Here is a 21,109-nt window from a genome sequence, read left to right as displayed (position 1 = left end):
CTCTGTTCCTTGAGTCCGGTAGAAAGAGATTTGGAGTCACAGGTCCTGGGTTCAAATTCTGTCTCTGCCAAGTACTTCTTAGGGAAGTAACTTAATTTATTGGGCTCTTAATTTCCTCATCTGTACAATGAGAAGACTGGAAAAGTTGACCTCTATGGTTCTTTCCAAGTGAAAGGCAGTCTGGTGGAATGGATAGAGAGAGCTATTCTCAATGTCAAGAAGACTTGAGTTCAAATCCTACCTCTGAAACAATACTCCTTGCCTTCATTCCAGAACTTCTAATCTTCTGGAGGTGGGAAGGAGAATGGATCTCCCAAAAATGTAAAGCAGATCCAGCTTCATGGAAGTGGTGCCATCCAAGTTCAGCTTTTACAGATGTATAGGATTTCAACAGCCGGAGATAGTCAGGGTGGGTATTTCAGGCACAGGGGACTTTTGGAGGAAGGTACCAAAATAAGAATTAGAAGAGCTGGAATCAGGTGTTGTATGTGTTGAGAGCGAGAATACACAAAGGGGAGCAACATGAGGCAAGACCAGAAAGACGCATAGAAATTACAGGATCCCAGGAGAAAGAACTGAATAGACTGAGGAATCACCAATGCTCATTGTCTATAGGGGTACTCAAAGGTCTACCGGCTATACTTCTATCAGAACAGGAGGCCCCACTAAAGTACTTCTACTCTTTTAGAGGGCCTTCAGGGACAGGGAACTCACTACCTGATGAAGCAATTCATTTCATTTTGGGATAGGTCTAATTTTTGAACCTAATCTGTGTCTCCACAACCCAATTTCTACACAGCCCTTTGGATGGTTCTGTATGATAACGTTAACTTCTCCTTCCGCGTGATAACCTTAACTACTTGAAGACTCCACCCTATTCATTCTCCTTTTTGAAAATTGGACATTTTCTCACTCCTAATCTTGTAGCTTTTCCTCTTCTCCAAAGTTTCTCAAAAGGCACTGATGGGGACTTAGTAAGCATATCACAGATTCTATCGAGACCCAAGGATGTCATTTTTTTTCTTTGATCATTTAAAACTCACTGAAGACACATACTACCATAGACTCCTGTTTTCACTTCATTAGTCTTTTTTGTTCCTGTCTAAAGAGCCTTCTCCTTAGTAGAAAAACAGAAGTAGCATGTGAGTTGAATGTTTCTTCCATCATTCTCCGATCCACCCCCAAAAAGTTGTACTTTGTTATTTCTCATGTTCCCAACATATTTCCTACACCTATTCAAAGTTCTATCTGGTCATCTCCCTCTTCCCACTCCACTCCACTCCACTCCCTCCTTTTTTTCCTATTTGGGTTTATATTAGTATCTTCAATTTTTCCTTTTTTGCTAGTTCCCATTTTAAAGGGTTTCTGACCCCTTTAGAATCCATTCTCCCAAATATTAGCATACATACACCGCCTCCCCCAAACAGACACCATGCATTCCAAGATGGCATTGTCATTTGCTCCAAAGATTTTTTTTAATTACTTCTTTATCCAGGTCCTCCTTACTGGTCAGAATTAGATCTATAACCACAATTTCCCAATGTCACTCCCTCCGTTTTTTGAAGAAGAAAATTGTCATTAAGTCAAATCAAATGTTTATTGGCCACTTGACTTTCGGCAAAGAGTGAGTTCTGGCAGAAATATGGATAATTGAAGTCTCCCGTCACTATGACATCATACCTCCATGCCAAGTTTGTGAGCTATTTTCAGAACTCATCCATATCCTCATTTTGATCAATGGGTCTTTAGGGGATTAATCATCTCAATTACTCATACTCTTTCTCCCTCCACAAATTCTCCCCTCAGTAGTCCCATCCATGCTTCTCCTCTCTGGTTCTAGGACTTCCTGACTAGTGCATTTTAAAATACAGTGTTATTCTATCGCCACTGTTATCTATCCTTTTAAAATAAGTTACATGTTTCCAGAGTTGTATTCTAGTCATGAGTCTCACAAAGTCTCACTAACCTTTGACAATAAACTTTCTTTCCAACATTAAGATCTCAGTTATGTCTGACTCTTCATGACCCCATTTGGGGTTTTCTTGGCAAAGATACTAGAGTGCTTTGTCATTTCCTTCTTCCATTAAGATCTTTAGTTCACATTATTAGTCATATTGTAAAGGGGAGCTAGGTGGCACGGTGGAGGGAACTCTGGGCTTGGAGTCAGGAAGACCTGAGTTCAAATCCAACCTTAGATACTTACTAGTCTAAGCCACTTAACTTCTGTTTCCCTTAATTTCCTTATCTATATAAAGGGGATAATAATAGCACTTACCTCTCAAGATTGTTGTGAGGCTCAAATAAGTATAATAATTGTAAAGCGCTTGGCACAGTGCTTGGCACATAGCAAGCACTATATACATGTTAACTATTATTATTTTATGTATTTTCCTGTGGACATCTGAGACTATGGGTTTTGACTCTGGACATCTTCTTGGATGTTGTTGTCTGTGAATTACAGGTCCTCTCTTCTGCTGTACTTTGTTGTACCTTTTACTGTCTATCCCCGAGGTGTTGAGCAGGGGGCCCACGACTCTTCTGACTGCATTTGAACCAGATTAAAATGTAATTGGCAGATATTTAGCAAAATACATTAAAATACAGTATATGACCTACACTATATAATGCTGAGTGAGCGGAGCAGAGCCAGGAGAACATTATACACAACCACAGATATATGGATTCTGCGAGGACTAACCCTGAGAGACTTTGCTCTTCTCAGCAACACAAGGTGCAAAGACAACTCCAAAGGACTCACGATGGAGAATGCTATCTACATCTAGAGAAAGAACTGTGAACTATGAGTGCAGATTGAGGCACAATTTATACTCATCTTTTTTCCCTTTTCTTTCCTCTCTTTTGTTTTTGTTTTTGTTTTTTTTGGTTCCGTTTCTTCTTTCTCATGATTCATTCCATTGGTCATAAATCTTCTTCACAACTTGACTAGTGTATAAATAAGTTCAATGTGAAGTTATACATAGAAGATACATCGGATTCCATGCCATCTTGGGGAGGGAGTGGGGTGGGGGGATGAAAACCTGGAACTCAAAATTATGTAGAACCGAGTGTTGTAAACTAAAAATTAAAAAAAAAATTAAAAATACAGTATATGCATAGTTGAGCAACGTCCAATTCTGTTTGAGTTTGACGCCACTGCTCAATACCATCTGACTTGGCAGATGTCTGTGGGCAGTTCTCTCCTTCAGATTTGCAAGACTCAAACCTCCACCCGTAAGAGTCCCTCACTCCTATACTTTAAAATCTTAGGGTCTTTTCATTCCTTCTTGACCTTTCTGCTACGACTGACACTGCTAACCCATCTCTCCTTCTGGGTCCTCTCTCCTCTCAGGGGTTAATGGTATTTCTCTATCCTGGTTTGTCTCCTACCTGAATGACCATTCCTATTTATTCTCCTTTGTGTGCTCATAATCTGCATCACACCACCTGACTGGGAGTGCGTACACACTTTGTCTTATGTCTCTCCATCTTTTCGCTGGCTGTTCCCCATGCCTAGTATGCATCCATTTCATACTTTCACCTTATGAGGTCCCTCTCTTCCATTAGAATGTACTTCTGGCACCATCTTTGCACCGTGCCTTTCCTGGTCCCTCCAACTGCTAGTGGCCTCCCTCCCAAACTACCTTGTTTTCAATCACTTTTATTTGTATTTATTTACTTTTTATGCATATATAATATATTTATATCATTTATAAATATTTATATGCTTACTTTATATATAAATATAATATATTACTTTATATATACATATATTTGTGTGTATGTATATATAATGCATGCATATATACATACATATATAACCCCTTTAATGTGACAAGGCAGTGGTCCAAGAGGGAATGATCCTCTGATACTTTATCACAAGTCAGCAAACATATTGTGGGAGGTTAGACCAGATTCCCTCTAAAGTCTATGGTTCCATGATTTTATGAAGCATTTTATGAAGTTGGTCATTTGCGATGAGGCACATTGGAAAATGCACTGGCGTTGGGGTCTGAGAACTTGCATTCATAGCCCTCTTCTGATGCTTCCTGCCTTTGTGGCCTCAGAGGAGACTCTAAACCTACCTAGGCCTCAGTTATTTGTAAAGGAAGGAGATGGGCTTGATGGCCTCCATTCTAAGTCTATGATCCCAGGGCCCTAAATTACTCTTTCGCGCAGGAGTAAAGTTTCTTCATCTGTTAATTTTGGGGTTCAGACTAGATGACCTCCAATTGTTCTGTAGCTCAAAGGCCATGGACCCCTTCTTATGAACCCATATTGGCCCAAATTGGGGAACAACAGAAAGAACAACTAATTAGGAAGCAAAGAGTATGATTTCCCCGATAGAATGTAAGTGTTCTAGGTCAGGGACGGTTTCATTTTTATTGTTGGGCCCCCAGCTCCTAGCACAGTGCTTTACGTACAGTAGGTGCTTCATATGTATTTATTGAATTAATTATTTTTTAAATCCCCTCTGTGCTACAGCCTGACTTTTCATCCGTCACTTTTATGTTGTGCTCCCTTTGAGAAAAATGCTCAAATCAGCAAGTTAGTGAATCAACCCCAGAGGAGACGTTTGCATGATTCAAGCCTGTGTTTATGTTTGATCAATGATGAGTTTCCAGCAGACTTCCACAAGAATAGATGGAGCTTTCCCAAGAATAGCAGCCCCATATTTCTGGGATCGCTTTTTTATTTGTCTCTTTTGTTTTCCTTTCCTCTGAAGAAGAGTTTCCGGCCCTCTCTTCTTTCCCTGCCCTTCCCCCTTCCACTTCTCTTTTGAGCACAGCATTAATAGAAGAATTATTCATGTTTGTCTCATGACTCAACTCTACTATGTGGGCTCATCTGGTGCATATCCCTGGTGCCTGTAATTGCTTAATTAACATTCAAATCCAAGCTTTGGGGAAGAGGGTTGTATCCTCCAGTGTTGGAAGGGAATTAATCAATATTAGACCTTGTTTAAAGCCAACATGATGTGTCTGTGGAGGGATCCCAGGAAAAAGGAAGGGCCTGGCTAGGAAATATCACTTGTCACTCCAATATTTCACTCATCCACAAAGCACTCTTCCATAGCCATTACTAACCCCTTTCCATATATGTTTACATAAATTCATACAAAAATATACATGTACTATAGACATCTATGTTTGCACACAAACACATACACATATGAGAGAGAGAAAGACAGAAAGGGATGGAAACAGAGAATGTAGGAGGTAGGTCTTTGTCTTGTGATTTTCCTACTGTATGTTAGCATTCAGTCATTTCAGTTTTGTCTGATTCTTTGTGACCCCATTTGGGGTTTTCTTAGCAGAGACACTGGAAAGGTTTGCCATTTCCTTCTCCAGCTCATATTACAGATGAGGAAACTGAGGCAAACAAGATTAAGGGACTTGCCCAGGGTCAGATTTGAACTTAGGATATCCAGGCCCAGCGCTCTATGCACTGTGCCACCTAGATGCCCCTTCCTAGGGTATGGACCCTCCTTTTATCAATACAGAGACAACTGCTATGCAATTTCAGTAAGAAATTAAGTTGTTAGCATGTATTATCAGTGAGACTTGAACCCAGGTTTTTCTGTCTCCAAGACCAAGTCTCCATCCAGGATGTCAGGTTTGTTATCTCTTAGTAGTAGAAATAAGAAAAAAAAACTTTCATGTACGGAGCCCTTTCAAATGTGCAAAGCATTGTATGACCTTATTTCATGGATGTCTCAAAACAGCTCCACAGGTAGGTAATACAGCTATTAATACACCCATTTTTATAGATAAGAAAAAGAAGGCGGAGAGGCTATGTCATTTGTCCATCCTTGTGCAGCTGGGAAGTATTATAGGTGGGATTTGAACCTAGGCTTTCTTGATTCTGAGTTGAGCACATAATCCCAGATTTTGTCCCACTGAGCCATAAAAAGTATCCCTAATATATTATCTTCAATGATTGGCCATGAAGCCTGTCAAGGAGGGAGAACCCAGCACCTCCTATGGCAACCCAGGCAACTTTTGGACAGTTCTATTAGTTAGGAAGTTATTCATGATATCTAGTCTAAATTTCCTGAAAATTTTGACATCTACCCAATGCTTTGGGTTCTGCTCTGGAGTCAAACAGAACAATTGTAGTACCTCCTTCAAGTACTTGAAGACAGCTAAGACACACACACACACACACACACACACACACACACACACACAGACACTGCCCACCTTGTCTTCTCTTCTCTTGCCCAACATTCCCAGTTCTTTTAACGGGTCCTCAAGTACCATGAATTCGAGGGCCTTCACCCTCTTAGTTGTCTCCTGTAGACAACTAACCACTAACCCAGGAAGAGGGTTCTGGTTAGGATACATCAGCCATTACTGTGATGTCTCACAATTCCCATTCACAGAGCACTACAGCACATACTTCTTTTCATAGGTCACTATCATTCATTCCTAATGTTAGCTCTAAAAATCTATGGGTCACTATAGTTCTATGCTGATATAAGCTACATTCACATCAAATGTCAGTACTACCATGTTTACAAGAAGTATATCAGAATTCTACTTTGTGATAGGGAAACATTAGCAAATTTTTGTGATACACACTTAGATTATTTATAGGACATCCCAAAAGCCTCAGGTTTAAATAGCTTTAAATTTGATTTCACAAATTATTATGTTATCTACGTCAATAGTCTATCTCAGTACAAACCATGATTTATTTTTCCCCTGTAGAAGGTGTTTTTGTGTGTTTCTCAGCAATTCAATTAAATAGAAATTTAGCAAGTCTTTGCAATGTGCCAGGCACTAGGCTAGGTTTTGATAACTCGGAGACAAAAATGAAATAATCCCAGTCCTCCAGAAGTTTCTATTCTAATGGAGGAGCTTACATTCCAATGTCAGAATTACTGGGCAGGTGACAATTCAATATACTCTAGAGAATGAATAACAATAATAATGATACAGACACTGAATATGTCAAACATTATCTCTCACAATCCAATGATGTCTTCAGTCTGCTTCCCACCCACCCCCAAACTGTAAATTAGAGATTTGGAAGAAGTCAAGCATCTACATTTGTGAACCATTAATGGAAATCACCCTTTTCCCGTACTCAATGCAGACTAGTGCCTGCCAAAAATGTGGACTGAATCAAAGCTGTCTGACAGACAGCGTATGGGGTTATAAAGGTTTTGCTGAAAATCTGAGAGCTTCAGCTATGATTATTAGCCAGGTGCTGATGTGTACCCTAGTCTGGATTAACACTGTGAGTGAGGGCAAGGAATGGCATGGGAGAAAACTCTGCAGACCTGGCCCACTGGTGTGTCATTATGTCAACTTCTCCCCGATGCTACAGCATCATTTGAGCCCTCAGCTTGACAGTTCAAATGGATGCCTTTTACAGAGATTGATGGTAGTAGTGACTATCCTCCCATATCCAAAGTAGAACCAAATAAACCAGTGTTACATCTCAGAGTCCTGAGTTTTATTAGTCTTTGGATAATGGAGCCACTATGCCAAAAATTTTTGCAAAATAAAATGAGAAATCTTCCTGGTTTGGGAAGCATGAGATCTTTTCCCCTGCCAAGTGCATGTCTGTTACATCCATTACCTTAACAGAGGCACATATATATTTATTTCAGGCATGTGGTATAATGATATCATCCTGATAGTAATATGGGACCTTATATTTTATGTAGAATATTAGAGCATTTTATGACTTAGGATGATTGTGTCCACACATGTAGTGGCTTAACCATTCCAAACATAACTTCTGAGTTGAACTGCGTGGCTCTGCTCCATCTTCATGTAGGCACCAATAGCAGACATGCAGAATTGTTATTGGTTTGGGGGGCCAACTATGTCATTCTGTTTACCCCAACCAATGCCATTTTGCTACATAGCTTGCTAACTTGTTTTAATTTGAACTAAGCCTCATGGTGCTCTGGCTCCAGTCTACTCAGCTCTGGAACATTGTTTTTGCCTAGAGTCATATTTTCATGGAACCAATTAGCAATGTTTAGGAAGGTATGCCTATAGTTCTAGGATGAATGGTAACCAAGGCTGTTCTGTTGGCACATACATAGACATAGTATATGTTTTCTCCAAAATTAGATTACCCACCTGAACAATATCACATCCGCAACTGCTGATGGCAATTCCAAAGTGAAATAAAACAGGTCAGGAGACAGCATAGTGTTAAGGAACAAGAGAGGGCAGATCTGGAGTCAAGAAGACATGCATTCAAATTCAGACTCTGCTGGTATGATCATGGACAAATCATTTCATCTCTCAGAACCCCCCAGAAAACTCTAGAAGGCCAGAATGACATGCATGTTACTGAGCTGCATTGATGAAAGGAGTTCCCATGCTGGGATCTCCCCACACTGAGTTTCCCTATACTGATGAAATTAAAGGTTCAGACCAAAGGCAAAAGGGAAAAAGGAAATGAACAGATTCGTGAAAACAGAAGGGGAAGGAGATAATATATCATCTTAGAAAGACTGTACCATTGATAAAAGGACTAAACTATTTATAGCAGTACTTTCATGGTAGGAGAAAACTACAAGGTAGATGCTCGTTGGATGAAAGTAATGGAATATCGATGTTCTGTAAGAAATCGACAGTTTGACGGATACAGAAAATCATGGAAAGGTCTAGATGAACTGATGCCAAGTGAAGTAAGCAGAGCCAAGAAAATAATATACACAAGGACCAAAACAATATCAATTGAAAAAACAAACACAAAGCAATCCAAAGTGAATATTGCAAAATTACAGAGAACAAGCACGGCTCCAAACGAGACAAACAAGAAGACATTCAGGCCTCCCCATCTTGGTAGGGATGGGTAGTTCACAGGTGTGGTACCAGACACATTTTCAGATTTTTTTATTTATTGATCAATTTTGCTAATTTTTCTCTTCTTTTTCTTCAAAAATATTATTTATATTATATAATATCATATATTATCATATGCTATATATTACTATATATTAAATATTGTATGGGATGGCTTTCTGGCAGCAGGAAGCAGGAAGGATACTGGGGAAAATACTGGCAACATTAAAAAAATCAATAAAAATTATTTTGAAAAAGTTGCTTCATGGCAGGGATCTGGTCTTATAAACACATCATCTAACTTAACATTTTGAAGTCTAAATTTCCTACTTTGGAATGCTCACTAATACTTCTTTTTTCTGCCTTACCCCTTAACACTTAAATCACCCCAGTGCAAACACTCTAAAACTTAAATTTTTATTTATATCTTTTGTTTTGACATCACATTTATCTCCCATGCTCTTTTCTTCTTTGTTTCTAGTTTCAGCTAGCACACAGAAGCCAGCTCAGTCCCCTTTATCTGCAGGTATAACCACATCACTCCACCTTCCTAAAAACCTTTAATAGCTCTTCACTGATGACTGAATAAAATTAAAACTCTTTGCTTGTCATTGAAGGCTAGCTACAACCTGGGTGTAACCCACTTCCTGGTGCTTGTTCATTGATTGATTCTCCAACCTCATCTTCCTCTAGTCCACATTTCTATCAAACAAGCAAATCCCTTTCTCTGTTCCATTCCATCTTGTGGATTATCCTCACCTTGCCCTTCAGGGTTGAGCCTAAGATGCCTTCTCCTCCAGGAAGTCTTCCCTGATCCATAGGTCCTTCCCTCAGTTCTTCAGACCAGTTGGCTGTATCTCCAAGGATCATAGGACTATGGACTTAGACCTCTGAGTTCAATCCTCCTATTTTACCAATAAGGGAACTGCAGAGCATAGAGATAAAGAGTTTCACCAAGGTCACACAGGCCAATATTTGAACCCTTGTCCTTTGACAATTATTTGTGTTAGAATTATTCACTGTTGCTTATCTTTGTATTCCCCACAGTTCCTATCCTAAGGCTCTAGCTATGCTATACGTTCAATAAATATTTGTTGAATGGATGTTTCCCTGGATGTGGGTAAGGTGAATTGTACCTACTACTGCCCTCATATTGCTGCTGCTAATCCCTCCCCACCTTTGTAGGTGAATGTTGTTGTATTGTTTCAATCATGTCCCCATTTGAGGTTTTCTTGGCAAAGATACTGGAGGGGTTTGCCATTTCCTTCTCCAGATCATTTTAAAGATGAGGAAACTGGGGGTGGAGACAAGATGGCGGCTGGAAAGCAGGGACCAGCTTGAGCTCCCTGCCGAGTCCCTCCAAAAACCTATAGAAAATGGCTCTGAACCTATTCTAGAGCGGCGGAACCCACAGAACAGTGGAGGGAAGCAGGGCTCCAGCCCAGGACAGCCTGGATGGTCTCTGGGTGAGGTCTATCCCACACGGAGCTGGGAGCTGGGAACAGAGTGGAGCAGAGCCCAGCCTGAGCGACGTGGATCAACCAGACCAGCGGGCCCTGGTGCCCTGTGTCGGTGAGCTGCGGCAGTTGGCAGTCTTCTCAACCCACAAACACCAAAGACTGCGGAGAAGGTTAGTGGGAAAAGCTGCGGGAGTGGAAGGAGTTCGGGGTTCGGCTTCCAGCCCCGGGGGCAGCGGAAGTGGGGCAGCTACAGTTGCTGCTGCTTCTGGCCCCAGGCCCACCTGGTGGGAGGAATTAAGTGGCGGATCAGAGCAGGAGTTCAACAGCCTGCTGAAGATCTAAGCCCAGTCCAGACGGGGGTCTTGGGGAAGGAGTAGTGTGGGTGTGACAGAGCTGGCACCTCCCCCCCAAATGTGGAACATAGAACTCGTTAGTCTACAAGCAATCATACCCCACTGAAAAACTCAAGGGTCAAGTTAGTTGGTTGGGAATATGGCCAGGCAGCGAAAGCACACCCAGATTCAGTCTCAGACTTTGGATTCTTTCTTTGGTGACAAAGAAGACCAAAACATACAGCCTAAAGAAGACAACAAAGTCATAGAGCCTACAACAAAAGCCTCCAAGAAAAACATGAACTGGTCCCAGGCCATGGAAGAGCTCAAAAAGGATTTGGAAAAGCAAGTTAAAGAAGTAGAAGAAAAATTGGGAAGAGAAATGAGAAGGATGCGAGATAACCATGAAAAACAAGTCAATGACTTGCTAAAGGAGACCCAAAAAAATACTGAAAAATACACTGAAGAAAGGAACACCTTAAAAAATAGATTAACTCAAATGGCAAAAGAGCTCCAAAAAGCCAATGAGGAGAAGAATGCCTTGAAAGGCAGAATTTGCCAAATGGAAAAGGAGGTCCAAAAGACCACTGAAGAAAATACGACTGTAAAAATTAGATTGGAGCAAGTGGAAGCTAGTGACTTTATGAGAAATCAAGATATTATAAAACAGAACCAAAGGAATGAAAAAATGGAAGACAATGTGAAATATCTCATTGGAAAAACCACTGACCTGGAAAATAGATCCAGGAGAGATAATTTAAAAATTATTGGACTACCTGAAAGCCATGATCAAAAAAAGAGTCTAGATATCATCTTTCAAGAAATTATCAAGGAGAACTGCCCTGATATACTAGAGCCACAGGGCAAAATAGAAATTGAAAGAATCCATCGATCGCCTCCTCAAAAAGATCCCAAAAAGAAATCTCCTAGGAATATTGTTGCCAAATTCCAGAGCTCCCAGATCAAGGAGAAAATACTGCAAGCAGCCAGAAAGAAACAATTTGAGTATTGTGGAAACCCAATCAGAATAACCCAAGATCTGTCAGCTTCTACATTAAGAGATCGAAGGGCTTGGAATATGATATTCCGGAGGTCAATGGAGCTAGGATTAAAACCTAGAATCACCTACCCAGCAAAACTGAGTATCATGCTCCAAGGCAAAATATGGATTTTCAATAAAATAGAGGACTTTCAAGCTTTCTCAGTGAAAAGACCAGAACTGAATAGAAAATTTGACTTTCAAACACAAGAATCAAGAGAAACATGAAAAGGTAATCAAGAAACAGAAATTGCAAGGGACTTACTAAAGTTGAACTGTTTTGTTTACATTCCTACATGGAAAGATGATGTTTATGATACATGAGACGTCAGTATTAGGGTAGCTGAAGGGAATATGCATATATATATATATATATGTTTATGTATATATAGGTGAATGTGTATGTATGTATATATCTGTGTGTGTGTGTGTGTGTGTGTGTATATGTATAAAAGAGAGAGAGCAGACACAGGGTGAGTTGAAGATGAAGGGAAGATATCTAAAAGAAATAAAATCAAATTAAGGGATGAGAGAGCAACATACTGAGAGAGGGAGATAGGGAGAGATAGAATGGGGTGGATTATCTCACGTAGAGGTGGCAAGAGGAAGCAGTTCTGTGGAAGAAGGGGAGAGGGCAGGTGAGGGGGGAATGAGTGAACCTTGCTCTCATCAGATTTGGCCTGAGGAGGGAATACCATGCATACTCAATTGGGTATCTTACCCCACAGGAAAGAAGAGGGAGGAAGATAAAAAAAAATAAAAGGAGGGGGATGATGGAGGGGAGGGCAGATGGGGGTGGAGGTAATCAAAAACAAACACTTTGGAAAGGGGACAGGGTCAAGGGAGAAAATTCAATAAAGCGGGATGGGTTGGGAAGGAGCAAAATATAGTTAGTCTTTCACAACATGAGGATTGTGGAAGGGTTATACATAATGACACACATGTGGCCTAGGTTGAATTGCTTGACTTCTTAGAGAGGGTGGGTGGGAAGGGAAGAGGGGAGAGAATTTGGAACTCACAGTTTTAAAAACAGATGTTCGAAAACAACAAAAAAAAAGTTTTGCATGCAACTAGAAAATAAGAGACACAGGCAATGGGGTGTAGAAATTTATCTTGCCCTATAAGAAAGGAAGGGAAAAGGGGATGAGAGGAGAGAGGGGTGATAGAGGGGAGGGCTGACTGGGGAACAGGGCAACCAGAATATATGCCATCTTGGAGTGGGGAGGAGGGTAGAAATGGGGAGAAAATTTGTAATTCAAACTATTGTGGAAATCAATGCTGAAAACTAAATATGTTAAATAAATAAAATAAATTTAAAAAAAAAGATGAGGAAACTGAGATAAACAGAGTTAAGTGACTTGCCCAAGGTCACACAGCTAGTAACTGTCTGAGTCCAGATTTGAACTCAGGAAGATGAGTCTTACTGATTCCAGGCCTGGTACTCTATCCATTGTACCACCTAGCTGCCCAACTGTAGGTGTTAATGATTTCAATTCAAATCAATTCAACAAATATTTCCTAAGTACCTAATATACACAAGGCTCTGTGCTAGGCAATCAGCAATCATCTATTAAGGGCCTACTATGTGCCAAGTAATGGGTCAGCTATGCTCATCATCAGTTTGTCTCAGACACATCTAGGCTAGATATCAGCTTAGCTCAAAAACTCCCTCCTTGGGGATTTTCCAAGGGGGTCCGGAGTCTCATAGAGCAGGTGCTGTTTCATGTTTTGCCATCTATCCCTGGCTTCTGATAAATTGCCTTGGATATGATGGGAGCTTAATAAATGTTTGTCCAATTAAAATCACATTGCATACTTTCCCTTTATTCCCCTAAAATATTTGTATAATGGAAAAATGGTGATGTCGAGGAGTGGTTATGCTGTTGTATCAAGAGAACTCAGTTTGAAATCAGAGGACCTGGTTTTGAATTTGTATACTAGCAATGAGACTTCAGGCAGCTTCTGTTTCCTCATCTTTAAAATAAGGTGGTTGGATAAATGACCTTTATTAATCCCCTTCACATAGCCTACTTTCTAACCCAATGGGCTTACTTGGTGTTCTTCATACATGACAATACATCTCCTATCACTGTGCTTTTGCCAAAGCTGTGCCCTATGCCTTCTGTGCCCTCCCACCTTACTTCCACTTCTTAGAATCCCTACCTTCCTTCACAGTTCATACACCATTTCCTACCTTAGTCCTTTCCTGATCTCCCCAGATGCTAGCGGCCTTCCCCCAAATTACTTTTTATTAGGAATGTATAGATTTTGTAATTATTTTAAGTACATGTGTTTTTTTCCACCAATAGAATGTGAGCGTCTCAGGCCCCAGGGCTACTTTATCCCTCTATCTCTGGTGCTTAGCAGAATGCCCATCACAGGGGCAGAGCCAAGATGGTGTCTGGAAAGCAGGGACTTACATGAGCTCCCCGCCAGGTCCCTCCAAAAACCTATAAAAAATGGCTCTGAACAAATTCTAGAACTGCAGAACCCACAAAATAGCAGAGGGAAGCAGGGATACAGCCCAGGACAGTCTGGATGGTTGCTGGATGAGGACTATTGCACTTGGAGCTGGGAGCGGAGTGGAGCAGAGCCCTGCGTGGGCTGCACCCGGATCAACCAGACCAGGAGCCAGGTGGAACAGGCCCTAGCACCGTGAATCAGTGAGCTGTGGCATTTACCAGACTTCTCAACCCACAAACACCAAAGACAACAGAGAAGGTTAGTGGGAAAATCTGCAGGGGACAGAGTGAAAAGAGTTCGCAGCGATTCGGCCACTGCCCTGGGAGCAGCGGGGGTGGTGCAGCTACAGAACTACAGCTGCAGTTGCTTCCTGCCCCAGGCCCACCTAGTGGGAGGAATTAAATGGCTGATCAGAGCAGGCATACAGAGCAGGCTTAAGATCTGAGTCAGGTCCAGGCTGGTGGTTCTTGGGGAAGGAGAAGTGCTGGTGTGGCAGAGCTGGCTGCATAGAAATAGCTCTAAAATCAACAGCGCATACCCTCAAGCTTGGAACAAAGTACTCTTTACTCTACAAGCAGTCATACCCCAACAAAAAACTCAAGGGTCAAGTAAGTTGGTTGGGAACATGGCCAAGCAGTGAAAATGCACTCAGATTCAGTCTCAGACCTTGGAATCTTTCTTTGGTGATAAAGAAGGCCAAAACATACAGCCAGAAGAAGTCAACAAAGTCAAAGAGCCTATATGAAAAACCTCCAAGAAAAACATAAACTGGTCTCAGGCCATGGAAGAGCTCAAAAAGGATTTGGAAAAGCAAGTTAGAGAAGTAGAAGAAAAATTGGGATGAGAAATGAGAATGATGTGAGAAAACCATGAAAAAGAAGTCAATGACTTGCTAAAGGACACCCAAAAAATACTGAAGAAAACAACACCTTAAAAAAATAGACTAACTCAAATGGCAAAAGAACTCCAAAAAGCCAATGAGGAGAAGAATGCCTTGAAAGGCAGAATTAGCCAAATGGAAAAGGAGGTCCAAAAGACCACTGAAGAAAATACTACCTTAAACATTATATTGGAGCAAGTGGAAGCTAGTGACTTGATGAGAAACCAAGATATTATAAAACAGAACAGAAGGAATGAAAAAGTGGAAGACAATGTGAAATATCTCATTGGAAAAACCACTGACCTGGAAAATAGATCCAGGAGAGATAATTTAAAAGTTATTGGACTACCTGAAAGCCATGATCAAAAAAAGAGCCTAGATATCATCTTTCAAGAAATTATCAGGGAGAACTGCCCTGATATTCTAGAGCTAGAGGGTAAAATAGAAATTGAAAGAATCCACAGATCGCCTCCTCAAAAAGATCCCAAAAAGAAATCTCCCAGGAATATTGTCACCAAATTCCAGAGCTCCCAGGTCAAGGAGAAAACATTGCAAGCAGTCAGAAAGAAACAATTTGAGTATTGTGGAAAAATAATCAGGATAACGCAGGATCTAGCAGCTTCCACATTAAGGGATTGAAGGGCTTGGAATATGATATTCTGGAGGTCAATGGAGCTACTATTAAAACCAAGAATCACTTACCTAGCAAAACTGAGTATCAAGCTCCAAGGCAAAATATGGATTTTCAATAAAATAGAGGACTTTCAAGCTTTCTCAGTGAAAAGACCAGAACTGAATAGAAAATTTGACTTTCAAACACAAGAATCAAGAGAAGCATGAAAAGGTAAACAAGAAAAAGAACAAGAAAAAGAAATTGCAAGGGACTTACTAAAGCTGAACTCTTTTGTTTACATTCCTAGATGGAAAGATGATGTATATGATTCATGAGACCTCAGTATCAGAGTAGCTGAAAGGAATATGCATATATATATGTATGTGTATATATACATATGTGTATGTATGTATATATGTATACATATATATGTACATATGTATATATGTATATAGACAGAGGGCACAGGGTGAGTTGAATATGAAGGGATGATATCTTAAAAAATCAAATTAAGGGATAAGAGAGGAATATATTGAGAGAGGAAGAAAGGGAGAGATAGAATGGGGTAAATTATCTCTCATAAAAGTGACAAGAAAAAGCAGTTCTGTGGGAGAAGGGAAGAGGGGCAGGTGAGGAGGAACGAGTAAATCTTCCTCATCAGATTTGACCTGAGGAGGGAATACCATACACACTCAATTGGGTGTCTTACCCCACAGGAAAGAAGGAGGAAGAAGATAAAAAAGGGGGACGATAGAAGGGAGGGCAGACGGGGAGGAGGTAATCAAAAACAAACACTTTCGAAAAGGGACAGGGTCAAGGGAGAAAATTCAATAAAGGGGAATAGGTTAGGAAGGAGCAAAACATAGTTAGTCTTTCACAACTTGAGTATTGCGGAAGGGTTTTACATAATGATACACATGTGGCCTATGTTGAATTGCTTACCTTCTTAGGGAGGGTGGGCGGGGAGGGAAGAGGGGAGAGAATTTGGAACTCAAAGTTTTAAAAACAGATGTTCAAAAACAAACAAAAATAGTTTTTGCATGCAACTAGGAAATAAGATACACGGGCAATGGGGCATAGAAATTTATCTTGCCCTACAAGAGAAGAAGGGAAAGGGGGATGGGAGGGGAGTGGGATGACAGAAGGGAGGGCTGACTGGGGAACGGGGCAACCAGAATATACGCCATCTTGGAGTGGGCAGGAGGGTAGAAATGGGGAGAAAATTTGTAATTCAAACTTTTGTGAAAATCAATGCTGAAAACTAAATATATTAAATAAATTGAATTAAAAAAAAGAATGCCCATCACATAGAAGACTCTTAACAAATGCTGGTTAAATAAATGAATGAATCAATGACAATGAAAGATCCCTCGATGCCATCTCATCAACCAATGAAAATTAAGAGCAGTCTTGAAAGAAGTCATTAAATGTTAACATGTAGCCTGGTGTGTGTGTGTGTGTGTGTGTGTGTGTGTGTGGGTGGGTGGGTGTGTGTAAAGAATGAGCAGTATGTGTCCCCCCATTCCCAAGGAAAGGGAGAGTGTATGGGATAAGTTACTGGAAGAGAATATGTAGAAGAGCTTCTGCCATGTTTGGTCACCAGAGCCTTCCTTCCACCAGGTTTTGTGATTCTATAGAATCCCAGGATCTGTTGCCTCCTGGAATCACTGCCCATCATCCTCTCCTTCCCTCTACTTCGAAATGGGGCCATGTGGTCATTTCCTTTTGTCCTGTCCTATGTCCCTCTGCCTACCACGCTAAAATGAAGAAGAGTATGATGACTGGGTCCACTATAACAGTGAGTTGAAAAAAATCACATTTTTAGCGAAATTGCCTTGTTGAAAAAAATACCTCAAATCTAGTAAATCCGCAAGGCTGACATTCTTTTGTCTCTCAGTTTTCTTTATTGTTTAAAGAAAAGCCTTGTGCTTCTTTTTCTGTTTCCTTTTCTTTTCTTTTTCTTCTTCCTTTCTTTTCCTTCTCTTACCCCTATTTACTTCTTTCTTTCTTCCTCTTTTGCCTTCTCTCCATTCTCCCTCTCCTTTCATTTCACTCATCCTTCATCCCTTTCTCTTCTTTCCTTTCACTTCTCTTCTCATTACCTCTTTGCTCTCTCTTTTCATTCTCTCTCTTCTTTCCCTTCTCTTCCTCCCTTCTCAGATTTTCTCTTTCCCTTTCTTTTCTTCTTTTTTCTCTTTCTCCACTCTCCTTCCTTCTCTCTCTTCTTCCTTTTCTCCCTCTCCCTTTCTCCCTCTCCCCTGAAGTCAGATTCTCACATCCTAAGTATTTCTGTGTAAGTTCTGCTAGAGATTTATGGGATGATGCCTTGGCTCAAGGCCCAAAGTCCCCAAAGATCTAAGATAATTATAAATCCAGACTGCTAATGAGAACCAGCATTCTTTCAGGGCAGCCAGCTCTATGCTTACTAAGAAAAAGATGTTATGGGGATTCTTCAATCCATAATCACACCAACAGCCAGGAGAGCTGAGTGTGTGAAAGTGGCAAAAACTACTTGATTCATAATCATAGAGATATATTTATGAGCTAAAAGATAGGACTATGTTTTGATTTTTTATTTTAGAAAAAAACGCATTTCAAGAAATAAATTGGAACAACTCCCTCAAAATCTGTATCTAAAAAGCAGTTTCCCTCTGTCACTTTTGGCCTGACAGACAATCTTCCTCCTAGGCTGTCACAGAGAGAGCAGTAGAGGGCCTTTTAAGGCTTCTTCTTCTCAATTCCCAAAAATGGTATTTCTGAGAAAATTGCTCTTTTAAGTAGGGTTTTCAGTAGTGTGGCCATGCCATGTGTCTTCTCCATGTTAAAGGAAGTCATTCCAGCACGTCCCCAAAGCCCCAAATCAGTAGCAGTCACCACTTGTCTTTGCTGATCAGCTTTTCCACAACCATCACAATAATAATGCCTGACATTTACACATAATCCTTTGAGGCTTGTGAAAGAGGTAGCTGGCTGGCACAGGGGCTACAGTGCTTGACTCGAAGTCAGGAGGGACCTGAGATCCAATGGAAATCAGATACTTACTAGTTTTGTGACCCTGGGCAAGTCACATAATTTTGCTTACCTCAGGTTCCTCATCTATAAAATGTACTATGTACAAACATTTCATATACAAGATTAATTAGAAATAATCAACAGGAAAAGCGCAAGAACTGAAGGGCATTAGGAAAGGCTTCCTATGCCAGGGGAGATTTTAACTGAGATTTGAAGCTAGGGAGGCAGGAAATGAAGAGGAAGACCATTGTGGGCAGAGGTGACTAGAGTCAGGAGATGTGATGTAGCAAAGAAAGAGTACTGTGCTGGACTTAAAAGGCTTTCATCCTTCAACTGATTCTCAAAGCAAACTTACTATTTGTGCAGCCTCAAGAAATGATTATTCCTAAAATGTAGGTAGGACTATATCACTTGCACACTCAAAAAATTCAATGGCTCCCTATTGTCTTTAGAGTCGAATTAAAGCTCCTTTGTTTAGATGCTAAAAACTCTTCAAAATCTGGTCCCAAGCTACCTTTCTGCCCTTATAATACCTAACTCCCCTTCCTACACTGTACAATTCAACCAAATTGGCCTTCTTGTTGTTTCTCTCTCTCTTTCTCTCTCTCTGTCTCTCTCTCTGTCTCTCTCTGTCTCTCTCTCTGTCTCTGTCTCTCTCTCTCTCTCTCTCTCTCTCACACGCACACACACACACACACACACACACACACACACACACACACACACACTTGTCTCCACACACCTTTGCATTGGCTGTTCCCCTGTTCCCCACGCATGGAATGCCCTTTTGCCTTATCTCCACCTCTTAGAATCCCGTTTGCCTCCAAATTCTGCTCAAGTGATACATTTTTGAAGTCATTTCTGATCTCAAACTCCCCCCTACAGATGCTAGTACTCTCCTTCTCCCCCCACTCCCCCCCAAATTACCCTGTATTCATTTTGCATCTATTTAGTCATGGGCATGTTGCCTCTTTCAACAGCAAATGAACTCCTTGAGGGCAGGGTCCATTTGATTGCCACTTTTGTGCCCCCATGTCTAACACAGTTTCTGCTTCATAATAAATGCTGATTGATTGAATTGATTTTTTGATTTTCTCCTGCTAAAATGGGGATAATGCCCATACTACATACTGCACCACTGGTGAAGAATGGGTTAAGTGAGATAATGGATGGGAAAGTACTTTGTAAACTAAAAAGGTTGTGAAAGACAAACCACTATTATTAGTTTCCTGTTATCCAAAGGAAAAGCAATCTTTTCCTCTAGCAATAATTTGTGAGATGCCCTTTGCCTTCACACACTTAGCAGCGATTTTGATGTTTCAAAATCCACAATTTACAGTTATAAATTCTTCAAAATACTATCATTATCTACATCCCTCCTCCACATCTCCCGGTCTATCTTCTGCCACTAGAGTGCACCAGAATATTCATTTCCAATATAGAGGCTTACCAAACTCAAGCTCAGGTGTTCTCGTTCATCATTTCCTCCCTTTCCCCCCTCTTCTTAGACAATTCTATCATATCCATATGCATCTTTGAAAGCTTATGCATATTTTAGGGCCTTCCATAGGTGAAAATATCTGTCTAAAGTTGGACCAGATTTAGGGTTAGACTCCTAGCCCCTCAATTGTAATGTCTCTCTTTTTGAGTGTGTTTATTTTGAATTCTAAGTTTCTGTTGAACGGGAGGAGAGCCGTCTATTTGGCAAATGATCTAGAACATCTTGAAATACACAAAATCCTGCTATGAAATCTGGCAGGAGAGCTGCTAAAATGGCACCAAGCCAGAGGTGTGATTGCAAGCTCAGTATACTTCTTATAGTATTTGGAATAGTACCCCACTTGCCTGGGCCAAAGAGGTAAGTGATTATACAGCCTGACTTGAGGAACACATTATCTGCCTCTCAAAAATATCCCCAAATAAAATATCAGCATGCCTGAAAAGTCCACCATTTGAGAGACATTGTGTCGAGTTCAAGTATTCCTTCTACAAAGGTCGAGTTAACATGCTAATGTCTTGCTTAGAAGGGACAAACCAATAAACCAACAACAAATAAGAGATTGAAGCAGTGTCTCAGGTTACTAGAGAGGGGTCCAGATATTTCATAGATAAAATTAAATATAATATAACCATCACAAAATCATAGGTCTACATTGGGAAGGAAACTTAGAGATTGTCAACTCCAACTTTCTCATTTTACACTTGAGGATACTGAGGGATGAAGGCAGCTAAGTGGAACAGTGGATAGAGCACAGGCCCTGGAATCGGGAGGACCTGAGTTCAAATCCAGCCTCAGATACTTACTAGCTGTGACCCTGAGCAAGTCATTTAACCTTGTCTGCCTCAGTTCCTCCTCTGTAGAATGAGTTGGAGAAGGAAATTATAAACCACCACAGTATGTTTGCCAAGAAAATTCCCAATGAGGTCATGGAGAGTCAGACACAACTGAAATGATTTAACAGCAACAAATGCTGAGACCCAGAGACGCTACACGGAG

Source organism: Trichosurus vulpecula, chromosome 6, assembly GCF_011100635.1.
Source record: "Trichosurus vulpecula isolate mTriVul1 chromosome 6, mTriVul1.pri, whole genome shotgun sequence".
In the NCBI taxonomy this organism is placed as follows: domain Eukaryota; kingdom Metazoa; phylum Chordata; class Mammalia; order Diprotodontia; family Phalangeridae; genus Trichosurus; species Trichosurus vulpecula.
This window is presented reverse-complemented; position numbering follows the sequence as displayed.